General features: G+C 35.5%; 1 protein-coding gene across 4 annotated transcripts in view; it reads right to left on the reverse strand.

The window, feature by feature from the left end:
• LOC108136152 (meiosis regulator and mRNA stability factor 1) overlaps positions 1–16,061 on the reverse strand; it is a 66,576-nt gene that overhangs the window by 30,169 nt on the left and 20,346 nt on the right. Inside the window, exon 1 of one of the 4 annotated variants that reach the window (XM_041708902.1) lies at positions 5,370–5,387. The exons of the other annotated variants lie outside the window; for them this stretch is intronic. The gene's annotated coding sequence lies outside the window, so the exon portion shown is untranslated. Of the gene's footprint in view, positions 1–5,369; positions 5,388–16,061 lie in introns of those variants that run through there. 4 annotated transcript variants of the gene reach the window in all.

Consider the following 16,061-nt stretch of genomic DNA (forward strand, 5'->3'; position numbering starts at 1 on the left):
AACTTACTAATGCTACTAATGCAATGTTGAAAGTTACCCAGAGCTCAGAAGAAAACGTAAATCAGAATACAAATATTTTATTGTCTAAAATTCAATTAATTAAAGAAGAAATAACCGGCATAATATACGCAATTACAAGGGCCATGTGTTAGACACAATAAATTGATTTGTACGTACAAAACCAAAATAGTGGAGGAAATTTTTAAAAAAGAAAATAACTTATTTTTAACATAGAAAAATTATTGGAATTTGCTCGAATCAAGTTAGCCACAAAAGGCAACGACCAATAGCAATAGCAATAAAAAAAAGCCCAAATAATCAATCATAAAAAATATGAAAATTTTGTAGAATGTAAGAGACAATTATTTGCAATAGTTAAACCTTGTGAATCCTATAATGATAAGACAATCAACAATCAACATATACCGGACATCGAAAAAATACTACCAGGCACCATTCTTTTGAACAACTTCAATAGACCAGTCTCACTAGATGAAACACTTCTACAACTGCAAGGCTCTTTCATAATACAATACCGTAACAATTGGTAACAATTGGCGAAACCATCTTCAAGTCAAGGGAAATCAACGTAGTGGAACCAGAACCTCTGTTATTTCAACTATTGGGAGAAAAGACTAAGTTAGAGACAGAAGAAAAGAGTAAGCATTGATTGCACAACAAACAGCAATGCTAGTTGAACGGAGCGGGTTTAGCTACTCCCAAGACACGCTGCTAGCTAATACTATAGACGAATATTATCAGACAGTTTATCAACAACTATCACTAATTCTGAACCAAATTGGCAGATTAGATGCCTCACAAGAAACTATACAATCTCTGACAGCCATGTACAGGGAAAAAGCCTTAGACACTTTTGTCAGAGGCCTTAATGGAAAACTGGCTCAATTGCTGGCCATTTAAGGGCCACATGACTTAGAACACGCGTAGAGCGTGTTTATGTAGTTTATGTAGTCTGCTAGAGAACCAAAATGCTAAGAATAACCAGACACCAAAAACTCGGTATTTTGGGAGGGCATCCGTGCTACCACCCAAACCCCAACAACCATATCGGATGGTAGCCGACAAACAAAATTTCCATCCGCATCTTTAACATAACCCAAACCAACCTAGAAAACCTCCAATTACTTAAACTAACCAATTAAAATTTTATAGTCAACCTTATACAAACTAATCAGGTGCAGTAGCACCCTATAGCACACCAAAACCTCCGCCACGACCACAACCGAAACGGGTACATATGGACGCCGATCAGTCAGTTCGATCGCTTCATATAAATTATATCAACAAACCAGCAAATAATGGTTATGCAGGGAAAAGACCTCTCAGCACCGCTAATGTCCCATATAATAATAAGATGCTAAGACAGTTCTATATTCAACCAGAGACAGAAAGTACCGTGCAGTAAAATTCAGATGAAGCCACATCAAGTTCAGAACAAGAGTATTATGAGTAATCACGGTAATTTGGGTAATGATACAATGAAAAGCCTAGGAGCAATAATAGATGTAAAAAATTATATATTAATTCTCGGAAACAAACGCAAAATTAAAATTCATCAATTAGCGACGCAAGCAGTAAATACAATTGGACCGCAACTCAGCAATATGACCGAGTCACGTACAAAGTCACAAAATCCTCTTCGCAGATCCCGTTTCAAATTTAGCATTTACAACTAAAGTAGCAGGTGGGATCAGATCTTCATCAGATTCCCCAGTTTACGGAAAACATTACTCATACCCAATATCACTCAAACAGGAAGTATAAAAACAAATAACAGAGATGCTAAGAGATGGTATTATAAGACCTTCAAGATCACCATATAATGCACCAGTCTGGGTAGTCTCGAAAAAGTCCGGTCAGTCCGAAGAAAACAAATAAAAGATTAGTAATTGATTATGGAAACTTAATGAAGTTTTTATTTCAGATCGGAATCCCATTCGCGAAAATGGAGAAATTATTGCACAGCTTGGGGACAACAAGTATTTTTCGGTATTAGATCTTAAGAGTAGTTTTCACCAAATACCATTGAAAGATACGGACATAGAAAAAACAGCATTCGCGGTAAATGGCGGAAAATATGAATTTACGAGACTCCCATTCGGTTTGAAAAATTCCCCATCCATTTTTCAAAGACATATTGAGAGAATACGTAGGGAAAATTTGCTATGTGTACGTTGATGATATAATAGTCTTTAGCAAAAACGAAGCGGAGCACGGCAAAAATTTGGAAAGAGTATTTTCAACGCTGCAAAACGCAAATAGAGAAATGCCATTTCTTCAAAATCGAAGTAGACTTCTTGGGATACACAATATCAGAAAATTGAGTAAAAACCAACATTGATAAAATAAAAGCGATTACAAAATTTTTAGTTCCAAAAAAGTTAAAATATCTCCGTTCCTTTTTGGGCATGACAGGTTATTATAGTCGGTTCATAAAAAATTACGCGAAAATAGCGAAACCCCTAACCATTCTTGTAAGAGGCGAAGAAGGCCGTGTACTTAAGACCAAGTCAAGCAGAACTGCTATCAACTTGAGCAAAGACGCGATTATAGCATTCGAGAAACTAAAAATACTCTCGTCACCAGGGAGGTTACCCTTGCCTATACAGATTTTGGAAAATAATTCCAATTAACTACTGACGCTTCATGTTACGCATTAGGCGCAACGTTCATTTCGCGCACCCTGTCAAAAACTGAAGAGAACTACGCAACTAACGAAAGAGAGATGATCGCTATCGTTTGGGCACTGCAAAGTTAAAGACATTATCTTTACGGGTATTCAAAGGTCGTAATATACACGGATAACCAACCCTTGAGTTTTTCGAATAGCGTAGATAACCATAACGCTAAGTTGAAACACTACTACTACTACTACCCCACCAAAACAAAAAAAAAAAAAAATTGGTATCATTCGAAAGCATTTTTCAAGACCATTCCTCCAATGGTATACTTTTTACGATTCTTAATTAAAAATTACTCTTTTTGATCAAAATTATAATTTCACACCTTCGCGCACAAGCAGTCGTGAGGACGCACAAGTGGGTGGGGGTTGAGATTAGAGTTCGTGGGTATGCGGGTTCACTTTCTCGTACCCTTTATCATTTTCACACCTTCGCGCACAAGCAGTCAGCAGGTCGCACAAGAGGGTTGTGGTTGAGATTAAGGTTTGTGGGTATGCGGGTTCACTTTCTCGTACATTTTCTCAGGGGATCGGTCCAAACATTTGGCGAGAATATTTAGAAACCAAATAAAACGAGTGGGTTCCATCGGATATCATGTACACTGATTATGAAATTTGTATGTGAATGCATTTGGAAAAAATTCAACTGTTTATAAAACCGTTAAAAACCCCCCGCTCCCGTATATCCAGCTACTCTCAGCTTAAGGCTTTGGGAAATGTCCATGGTTGCGATGCAACATCTTAAGAAATGTTGACCCTAACCTAAGGAAAAGGACACCATCGATATTTACCTTCAACATGAACCCTCCTACACCACGTTCAACACCCGATAACTTGTTATCCATCCTTGTATTGATTTGACCTCTGATATCCATTAGACATGTGTCTGGGCGGGTTTCTATATTCGAAAACCAATCGGATTGGTTCTAGGAGTAAAACATACCTGTATGCACTCCCTGTATATGTCAAACTGTCAAGTGAACATTCTAGACTATAAAAATGACACCACTCAAATTGCTCAGGATCAGTTCTTCAAATGCCTCAGAACTGCATTCTGAAAGTATAATTTCATCCGGATCGGTTCGAGATATCGCGTATACCAATAAGATCTATTTTGTTTAAACCCCTATCTGTGAAAAAAGTTCGTTGTTTAAAACAAATTATTACTTAATATATAAAAATATATAATACAATTAATCAAAAAATTAATCAAAACAAAAAAAAAAACAAAAAACCATATCGAAATAGAGTTATCAGTTGCTTGTGATTTGCGTTCCAAAGATATTGAGCTTAGTGAGTTTGAAGCTCATTATGCCAAGTGTTCAATGCCTCGGAATGCCTTCGACGTTTAAATGTCGAACACGAAAAGAAAGAGGTGCGACTTATGTTCTACCCTTGTAAAAAATTATGAATTTGACGCCCACTACCGCAACTGTAAATGACCGCGAAATGCTTTCAACGTTTTAATGGCTGGAGGGAACTGGAGAGAACATCAAAAGCGATCAATTCATCAACTAGTAAACCGCTCGAAAACTCCAGTTAATGTCCTAGATGACATACTGGAAATTCCGGCTAATGCTCCAGAGGATCAACCTACAACTTCGGCTAATGCCCTAAAGCGATTTAGAGAGGAGGAGGATAAGGAGAAACATCAGTCCAGTAACCCCAAAAAAGGTCATATTGAACAAAGAATAGAACTTTTATGCCCCACTTGTGGTGAACAGTATATGTCAACCAGGGAACGTCAACATATGTTGACAGATAAGCATAAAAACGGATCTACCAGAGAAGTTAAAAATAATGTAAATATTATTTTGCTCACAGCAGAGACTAACTTTCCTGTCAAATCATATCGAATTGATTGTGCAGTCAAAGATATGATAGACTTAAATGAATTTTATCAACAATGTCAAAAAATATAATTAAAATTATAAAGCATTGTATGATAGATTATCGAGCCATAAAATTTAATTTGAGTGTATATGGTACATATGTAAAACAAAGAGATGACGGAGAGACAGTTAGCACAATAAAGCATTTTAGAACTGCATCTTTATACATTTATGATGATATTGTAAATGAGCTGAATTCTGCAATAGAATGTTTACTAACATTGAGCAGTGAATTCCAAGAAAAGACTCTGGCTTCAAAATTATAACTAACTAAAACTCGAAAATATTCCTGATACATACATACAGGCTCCTAAAAAAATAAGAGCCCATAGCAAATAAAGCCCATGAGAATGCTAGTTTCTCAACACCACAACAAAGGAAATATTCAAGAGAAAAAATGACAAAACCAAAAAACTATAACATTAACATCAATAATGAAATTATTATATATGACGGAATAACGTTGAATTTTTCGGGAATTATATTTCCAATCGACAAACTTGGTGTCCGACATTTTGAGAAAAATAATGTGGACTTCAGCATAAAAATTTATGAAATTGATGAAGCTGGCGAAAAAAATATTGGATCAACTGTTCAAACAAAAAAAAGAAGACCAAACCACATAAATATATAGGGTATCGATAATATACACCAAAATATGATACACTACGCATATATAGCAAATGTGTTTACATTATGTTAGTCACAATTTTCCAAAGGGAGGATACTTTTGTGAAAATTGTCTTCAGTGTTATCACGTTAAAAACATTACTCACAACAAATTTGAATGCGGGAAAGTGGCGTCGTTTTATCCACAAGAAATTATCTCCTCCGGCGGTGATATATGCCGATATTGAGGCTGTTCTGGAAAGTTACAGAACATGTCTGAATTCACCATCTTCTTCGTCAACAACAAAAGTGCAGAAGCATACTGCCTGTGCAGTATCGTTTTGTGTTGTACACAAATATAATCCCAGTCAAACGAGTTGTGGACATACGATGGTAAATAGAAAAAATTATATTACAAATTAATAAACTATTAGATTTTTTTAAATTATTTATTTATTTAAAATTTATCAAAATTTCAGGTGATGATTGCATGCAAAAATGTTGTACAGCTCTGAAACAAAAAACTTCGAGTCTGTACTACATTTATTGGTCAACCCCCAAGAAACCGATTGTCAGCCCCATAGATGTTCGCGCCCAAGAAGGTAATTGCACCGCCTTTGAAATGGAAATAAATGCGAGTGATCTGGATAAATGCTACAACCAATTTACTGGACAATACGTAGGTTCCATTCATAAGAATTGTAAGCCTAAGTACAAGTTAAGTGATCCATTCTTCCCAGTAGTTTTTCACAACTTATCGAAATACGGTCTACATTTTTTCATTACAAAACTAGAGGGGGAATTAAGTCCAATACCTTGTAATAAAGAACTTTATATAGCACTAACGCAGACAATAAATATTAACAGCACAAATAGATATAAAATTAGATACATAGATTCAGTTAGATTTTTAAACTCAAACTTGGAAAAACTAGCGAGCTATATGGAAGACAAAGATTTTAAAATTCTTAGTACAAAATTTGAGGGAGAAAAATTTAAGCAAATGAGGAGGAAGAATGTGTTCCCGTATGACTATATAGATATCACAGAGATATTTAATGAGACACAACTTCCTAGTACTGATAGGTTATATAATTCTCTCAGTGACGAAAAATGTAGTATAGACGATTATAATTTTGCACTAAAAGTTTGGGAATCTTTCAACTGTCAGACCATAAAAGATTATTTAAAACTTTATTTAGAAAGTGATGTTTTATTTTTGGCAAATGTTTTTGAAAATTTCATAAAAATTTGTCAACAAATATACAAGTTGGACCCCGTAAATTATGTTACCGCACCATCAATATCATGGGATGCAATGCTTAAATTTATTAATGTACAATTAGAACTAATAAGCGATGGTGATATGTACAATTTTTTAAAAACAGCAGTACGAGGTGGGTTAACTCAATGTACTCAGCGTATTTCCATAGCCAATAATAAATATTTAAAAAGCTTTGATCCCATAAAACCAATAAATTTTCTAAGTTATATCGATGCAAATAATTTATATGGATGGGCTATGAGTCAGCCCTTACCGCTTTCAGGGTTTAAGTTTTTAGACAAAGAAGAAGTAAAATCTTTTGACTATGACTCCGAATCGAACTCAATTTTGTTACCATACTGATTAATTACAAAAACGTACTGCTTATCTGGTTTCCTAAATCTAAAAGTACACTTTATTGAAGACATGCGTGAGTGATCAATAATTGAATCCGACATCAAAAAGTCATACTGGTCAAGCTACAATTGAATATATTCTTTATATGTTAGCAGTTGCATCCATTCGTCTTTATCAAATCCCACGAAATTATTTTTACTTTGCTGCATCCAAGCCATTGGAGCCGCATTTCAACTTTAAGTTATGAACGACGTACTATTCGAATCCGAAAATTACGCCATGGTCCTGAGTCTTTCGGGAAGTTTTATTTCGTTTAGTTAGACACATGTTCATTGGGTTAGAGTACTTTATTTAAACTAAAAATTAGTTCTTGTCTTGCGGGTATATAAAGGCGGAAGCCCTTGAAAACTCACTCCACTTGATTAAAAAAACTCATTCAATCATGAACACTCCAAGTCGAAATTCAAGCATTATAGTAAGTTTTCAATATTTACTCGGAAATTATAAACAAATTTTTGTTAAGGAACTAGCATTCATGCCGACTGGAGCTGTGACACCTAATTTCTTTCATTTTAAACCGCCGTTTAACATCAAAGAATTGGATAATGAGACTCTTAAGCAACAACACATAAATCAGCGAAATATAAATGGATTGGATTGGTCAGCTGGTGATATACCGTATATATGACTTGAAGATATACTTTCACCTTTTAACAAGTATTAAACAGTTATTGTTCGGGGTGAAACAAAGAAAAGTTTTTTAACCAAATATTTATCAACTAACATAATCGATATAGATATTGGAAAAAGTTTAACTGAATTACCCAATTTTTTCACTAATTGTAGAATACATAAGAAAAAAATTCCACTACGATGTTCATTAAATAATTTGTTTAAGCTTTTTGTATTCTTAGAAAACTCTAATTATGAAATATATAGTAATGGTGACACATCCGTTTAAGATTTAGTAGAAAATTATTAGTGGACCTGATCGTTAACTATGGATTCCCTTAAAATGTTTGAAAATGATCCCCGCAAAAAGGGATACATGCAGCTTATATAATGTAATTATTGCGCATCTGATACTCATTTCAAGAAGAACTGCGCCAAGAAACACGATCAAGAAAAGCATAAAAAAACAAGAAAGAAAGCAAACTTCGGCAAGCCGAAGTTCATATACCCTTGCAGCTATTGCAAGAATTAAACATTTTTGAAAGCATTAAAATTATGATTTACTTTTGTATATGTTTAAATACATTGAAGCTATGATGATTTGCAGCTCAATTATTTGATAGTTATTTTATATATTTTTATTATATCCGATTGTTCCTATAGGAGCTTTATGATATAGTCGTCCGACTTTGATGAAATTTAAACCGGAAATATTTTACCATTACTAAATGTCGAAGAACTAAACAAAAAATTAATAAACAGAAAAATTATAATTTTTTTTCATTTATTTTTCCGATTGTTCCTATGGGAGCTATATGATATAGTCGTCCGACTTTGATGAAATTTAAACCGTAAATCGGAAATATGTAACCATTACTAAATGTCGAAGAACTAAACAAAAAATTAAAAAACAGCTAAGTTATAATTTTTTTCATTTATTTTTCCGATTGTTCCTATGGGAGCTATATGCTTTAGTCGTCCGATCCGGCTCGTTCCGACTTATATACTACCTGCAATAGAATGACAACTTTTGGGAAACTTTCATGCAGATAGCTTTAAAACTGAGAGACTAGTTTGCATATAAACGGACGGACAGACGGGCATGGCTAGATCGACTCGCCCAGTGATGCTGATTAAGAATATATATACTTTATAGGGTCGGAAATGTCTCCTTCACTGCGTTGCAAACTTCTGACTGAAATTATAATACCCTCTGCAAGGGTATAAAACCTGAATTCCACGTAGAATGATCTTTTTAATATTTCAATTGATCGAATTATTTGGTGTTATGGGGAGGAAAGTGCTAAACCAAATTTTAGTAATATTGAATACTTAAAAGGAGTGCCTGAAACAATCGAAAACGAAATTAATGAGCCTATTCTGTTGATTCTAGACGACTTTATGATGGGTGCCTTTAACAAAAATGTTTGTGAACTGTTTACGAAAGGATCACATCACCGGAATTTATCAGTTGTTGTGGTTACTCAAAATATATTTCATAAATCACCGCATACCCGTGATATTTCACTAAATACCAAATATATAATAGCTTTTAAAAATCCCCGAGCTAAGCTTCAATTTCAATGTTTGGCAAGACAAATTTATCCAGAAAACCCAACAGAGTTATTTAGAATATGTAAAGAAGTAACAGAACAACCCCACGGATACTTACTTATTGATCTCACTCAAGGAATTAACGATCTCTTACGGTTTAGATTAGACATTTTTAACTCTGAATATACGGTGTGCTATTCCGAAAAAAAATGGCTTACGAAAGAAAAGAAAGCGAACAAATATATATTGTATGTGCTCAAAAAGGCTAGCAATAAACTACGAAAGGCAATAATAAGCAATAGCGATAGTGAACTGGTAAAAACAATAGTGGAAATAGTTTTGAACACATTACGAGGAAATAATAAGGTTACGAAAACGAATCTAAATTCCCTAAAAAAGTATACAAGTGCATTGCGCTAGCTTTCATGTCCAAACCGCACATTAAACTCTTAGAGAAAAGTTCTTATTCAAAAAGGTGGATTTTTACCTATTCTACTAAGTTCGTTGCTCTCAGAAGTTTTTGGATAAATTTTAAAAAATGATTAAAAACAAACATAGTTTAAAAAAAGTAATTTTAATGAGCCCCCACACCTTTCAAAAAATAATAAACAACTCTCGAGGAAATGAATTGATAAGTACAAAATTTTTACCAATCTCAAATAATAACAAAATAAGTGATTTTGATAAATGCCTTAAAATTCGACAAGACCTTAATTTCTATCAAAATGAAAAACGTAACAAATCATGGTATATTCAAAATGAACAAAAATCGCCATTTATGTCAACCAAAACAACTGAATCTCAAACTACAGATTGGATTGATATAAAACCTACGACTTCTGAATTTAAACCAAAGTCTGATGCGACACTTGTGTCCACTGAAAGTGATGATGAAGATTTTAAATCAAACAAAATTCCTAATTCTGTTAACGTTCCAAAAAAGATAGAGTTGATGGACTTATCTACCGAGAGTGATGGAGAAGATTTTAAATCAACTAAAACACAAAATTTATTGAACGTTAAACGAAAAATAAGAGATACTTCGTTTTTAGACTAAAAAGAGGATATCGAAAAACTAGCAGTACCATAAAAAAAGCTTAGTGATCAATAACGCAAATTTAGAGTTAAGCTAAAAAAAATTAAAGCGGTTTCATTACCATTTCAAGATTTAAAATATATAACAGGACGAGAAAAGTTGTCTATATCGGTTCGAACTAAGCCGGTGCAAATAGGGAAAAACAAAATTAATTGGATATCTTATCAATATTAGAAATTTCAATATAAAGATGTGTTATTCAAATGAGTTGTTTGTCACATTGCTTAGAAATGATTCAATGAATGTATTTCCTGATAATGTAAAATGTGCATTTACAAATATTGTAAATATACCATAAGACATGAATGAATACTGGGAGGTAGGCATTACGGACATATATCTGAATAATGACATTTACAAAACAACTACTTAAGAAAGAAATATAGCTGAAGAAACTGAATTTGTTAGCTTAGTAAATGCTGAAACATTTAGGTATTCAAATGTTCCTGCTGAATCTAAAATACCTGAAAATGGATTGATTTTTATTTATACTGACATAATCAAACCAAGGTTTGTAGGTTGTAAAAGACCTCGATGTCTTCGTCTAATGCATTATAATGGAAAAGAAAGAAATATTCAATTTAAAATATTGAATATTATCCTTTAGTTATATGGTCTCCAAACGAAATCTCAATACTAATTACTGATTCAAATGGATTTAAGGTTCCTTTTGAAACTTCAGCTGTTCCGATTTTTGTAACTCTACACTTTAGAAAAAAAAGAAGGTTAAGCCTATAAATAATACATACCCCAATGATGTTTAATTAGAACAAGAATAGTCATCATGGTGAAATCTTATCACGAATATTATGTGAATCAGTGCGGTGCCGGACTAAAGAATATTGGCAGTCTGTATGTGTCTCCACGAATTATTCAGCAAGGACGAGGAATTGGACATTTTTTTAGCGGTCTTTTTATTTCGGGTATAATTGCTATAATAAATCAGGCTGCAGAGACTGGTAAAGCAGTAATAAATGAATTTGGCCGAAAGCCTTTAAGAAATATTATTCAAGAACAGAGCAAGATTGCGTTAACAAATCTCTCAAATAAGCAATAAATAAAACGACACGCTCTCAAAATGGTAGCGGAAAAGGGAATAAAAAGCAAGGGTCGAGAAAAAATCGTTATCATTTAACTTCTAAACGACAACCATCCATTTTTCAAAGAGCATTAGATGACATATTTAGAGAAAACGTAGGGAAAATTTGCTATGTGTTGATGATATAATAGTCTTTAGCAAAAACGAAGTGGAGCACGGCAAAAATTTGGAAAGAGTATTTTCAACGCTACAAAACGCAAATATGAGGGTTCAAATAGAAGAAGATAGATACTTTAAGTTCAGAGAATGTAAATCTAATTCAAAAACATTTACCATAAGCATATAGCTATTACATATTACATTACTTTTAATGATAACTTGAATATATGTCGAGTATATTATGGTGAAGACTGTACATCACTTTTACTACAGAGCATATATAGTTGTTAATCAATGGTGTATGATAATCATTTAAAACCAATTGCAAAGCTCATTCCATTAACAATCGAACAAACGAAATTCTATGAATTATCACAAAGTTTATTCGATGACAAAACCGTTAAAGTTTTAGATCATTGTCACTTAAGAAATGAAAATAGAGGTGCAGTTCATATTGAATGCAATTTAAATTCTAAGTTACCAAACATTTTTCCAATATTTTTTATATAATCTCTCAGCATACGATTGGCATTTATTTGTGAAAAAAAGATGTATTGATGTAGAGGTTTCCTTGGCTGATGACAAATGCACAAAATAAAGAAAAAATGCGTTGTGGGTACTATAGGACATTTTTCTGGTTTTTTATTTTTTGTAGGGGTTTTAAATTTGTGCGTAATTTTTTACAAATAAAAAGTATTGAAAAGTGAAGATCATGGTTCATGATGAGACCAGATTCGATCTTACCGAAAAGCTTACATTTATCGATAATTGGGATAAAGAGAAAATACTAAAAAACTAGATTAGGCGTAGACATTCCGCCCGACTTGCAATATACTTCGAGTTGCAAATTAAGTCTTCACTGACTAGTAGCACCGTATGCATTATTGTGCACAGGTACCGGATAGCATCCATCCTAGCACAGTATTCTGCGCCACAAGACGCCCACTCGGACTCGGTAATAACCCAGGCTGGTTCAGATTACGGTAGATGTCTGCACCCAGAACCACGGAGATTCCTGTTGGCCTGTAGAAATTTGGTTCTGCCAGGACGATGTTGGCAAATTGTGTCCGGACTGTGTCGGCCAATTCCCTCGCAGGAGTACGCATCCGCAGCTGGTTTTCCACACTAAAAACCACTTCCATCCTAAGCGTCTCTGCATTGATAGGGATAAGGGAAGCTTTGCAGACGCGCTCGCTTCCAATTCCTAGGATTGGGAGATTCATGACTTCGGCCAACTATTGGCAATTCGGCTGACGCCTGAACAGTATTTATTGATCAAGACTGTCAGCATACGACGCTCCGCATTCAACCGAAGGAAACGAGGGCATGTCCGTAGAGAATGTATACCTGTGCAGACTCCGCATCGGAACGATTTAGTTCCTCGAGAACATCTGCTTTCCGTTGATTGGGCACTTCGGTGGGACGGCATTGTTGGATGACGCAAATAAGAAAGGAAAACGAAATAAAAGGATTGGATTAGTGGATGCGACAATAAAGTTATTGACATTGAACACATCGACTCTGCTCGTTGTTGTCTACGGGGAGGAACACCACCTGCCACCATAGGTCACTGTCAGCCAGTTCTTCAGATGATACTCCTCGACTAGCTAGGTCTGCTTGATTGTGTTCTGAACGTGAGACCATTTGCTTTCTTGCGTAGCTAATGTGATCTTGGTCACAATAGTGAAATCAATCCAAAAGTAAGTGTCCGTAAGGCCAAGTGGGATTTGAGAAAGGACTGTGGCCCAATGTTCTGCCAGAAGCACAGCTCCACAAAGCTCGAGCCTAGGCAGCGACACTGTTTTCACTGGCGCAACCTTAGTTTAGCTGGCAGAAGCTCAGAGGAAGCGTTGAACTCGTATATATATATCGCCTTTTGGGAAGCATCGCAAATCCCATGAACTTGGACCCTTGCGCCGGTTTGAAATTGTATCCAGCGCGGAACGCGCACTTTCAGCAGGAAGTTGTAGCTGCGAAGGAAATCGTGCCACCTTTGAAGTAAATCTGCGGAAAGAAAATCGTCCCAACCAATTATCGCTAGCCAAATGTCCTGCATCAATATTTTTGCTTGGATTATAAATGGTGATAGCCAGCCGTCTGGGTCGAAAAGTTTAGCAATCTGGGACAGAATTTCTCGTTTTTAAAACTTTGATGTTAACTTTACTTGAGACGCAACGAAATAAAACTCATCTGTCGTTGCATTCCTTCGCACTCCCAGCGTTTTTGTAGTGCTGACTTCCTCAATCTCGAGAAAGTCGACCGAAAGCAGATGCTTTTTGGGGAGAGATTCGAGAAGGTCTCTCTCATTGAAAGTCCATTGACGAAGGGGAAAACCAGCTGAATTGAGCGCTGATCGTAACTCCGAAATGAGCAAAATTTACCCCAAAAGTGACAGTCTGATGTTCGTAATTAGCGATATGCCCTTGATCATTTCTAAAGCGGATTCTTTGAAACGAATTGTGTGAGGGGGTTACTCCGATGAATACGAATTGATATATACGCCACTTAAGGATTTGAAGGGTCAGATCAGATTGTAGTGTTGGACCTGGCTTAGTTGGCAAATCTCTGGAGGTTGAGCATCTTCTCATTTGCAAACAATTGCCATAAATTTGGTCACTGGGTTTGGCATAATTTCGTTCGGTGCTGTCTACTGTCCTCCTAGTCACCATCATTCTTGGTCAGCTCATGAATATCTGCGTCTGTTTGGCTCTGTGGGTAATCGCTTCCTTATTGGAGGGGATTGGAATGCGCATCACAGTTTCTGGGGATGCAAGCGTTCGTGCACCCGGGGAAACACTCTGATGTCGGTTGATTCTAATTCAAGTATGCAGTTTCTGGCCACTGGCGGACTTACGCATTTTCCATGGATTAATAAGCACCTTCCGACGGCTATTGATTTTGCGGTCCACAGAGTCATCCCGTGTAGCCTTCTTGCTATCTCGGAGTGTCCCGGTCTTTCCTCTGACCATAGTCCGCTTTTGATACCTTCTACCTCGTGGTTCGGATATCAGAAGATTCGGTGCCCGACTTTTTACCCTGACTCAGAAGCATCCCTCTCTTACTACCGTGGAAGAAGTTGATTCCTAGAAGTGTTCCTATCCTCCAGAAAAGGTCATGCACTCCGCCGCGTCTGGATGAGGACGAGGCATACCATCGATATAGCAAGGTGGAAGGCTGCTGTGTCAGAACTTAAAAAAGTCCTTCGTTTGGCCAACGCAAATAATCACCGTCAAACACCTCTGCATTGCATGGTGGAAGATTTCAGCCTTTGGAACTAAAATCAGGCCCCGGATTGGACCGTGACAGTGCTGTACAAGCAGAAATTTGAGCGATTTGTTCAATTTCGATGCACATCTCTCGTAAACGACGACGAGGAATTGGACATTTTTTTAGCGGTCTTTTTATTTCGGGTATAATTGCTATAATAAATCAGGCTGCAGAGACTGGTAAAGCAGTAATAAATGAATTTGGCCGAAAGCCTTTAAGAAATATTATTCAAGAACAGAGCAAGATTGCGTTAACAAATCTCTCAAATAAGCAATAAATAAAACGACACGCTCTCAAAATGGTAGCGGAAAAGGGAATAAAAAGCAAGGGTCGAGAAAAAATCGTTATCATTTAACTTCTAAACGACAACCATCCATTTTTCAAAGAGCATTAGATGACATATTGAGAGAAAACGTAGGGAAAATTTGCTATGTGTTGATGATATAATAGTCTTTAGCAAAAACGAAGTGGAGCACGGCAAAAATTTGGAAAGAGTATTTTCAACGCTACAAAACGCAAATATGAGGGTTCAAATAGAAGAAGATAGATACTTTAAGTTCAGAGAATGTAAATCTAATTCAAAAACATTTACCATAAGCATATAGCTATTACATATTACATTACATTTAATGATAACTTGAATATATGTCGAGTATATTATGGTGAAGACTGTACATCACTTTTACTACAGAGCATATATAGTTGTTAATCAATGGTGTATGATAATCATTTAAAACCAATTGCAAAGCTCATTCCATTAACAATCGAACAAACGAAATTCTATGAATTATCACAAAGTTTATTCGATGACAAAACCGTTAAAGTTTTAGATCATTGTCACTTAAGAAATGAAAATAGAGGTGCAGTTCATATTGAATGCAATTTAAATTCTAAGTTACCAAACATTTTTCCAATATTTTTTATATAATCTCTCAGCATACGATTGGCATTTATTTGTGAAAAAAAGATGTATTGATGTAGAGGTTTCCTTGGCTGATGACAAATGCACAAAATAAAGAAAAAATGCGTTGTGGGTACTATAGGACATTTTTCTGGTTTTTTATTTGTTGTAGGGGTTTTAAATTTGTGCGTAATTTTTTACAAAAAAAAAGTATTGAAAAGTGAAGATCATGGTTCATGATGAGACCAGATTCGATCTTACCGAAAAGCTTACATTTATCGATAATTGGGATAAAGAGAAAATACTAAAAAACTAGATTAGGCGTAGACATTCCGCCCGACTTGCAATATACTTCGAGTTGCAAAGGAAGTCTTCACTGACTAGTAGCACCGTATGCATTATTGTGCACAGGTACCGGATAGCATCCATCCTAGCACAGTATTCTGCGCCACAAGACGCCCACTCGGACTCGGTAATAACCCAGGCTGGTTCAGATTACGGTAGATGTCTGCACCCAGAACCACGGAGATTCCTGTTGGCCTGTAGAAAA

This window comes from Drosophila elegans, unplaced genomic scaffold, assembly GCF_018152505.1.
Source record: "Drosophila elegans isolate 14027-0461.03 unplaced genomic scaffold, ASM1815250v1 contig_409, whole genome shotgun sequence".
NCBI classification, from domain to species: Eukaryota; Metazoa; Arthropoda; class Insecta; order Diptera; family Drosophilidae; genus Drosophila; species Drosophila elegans.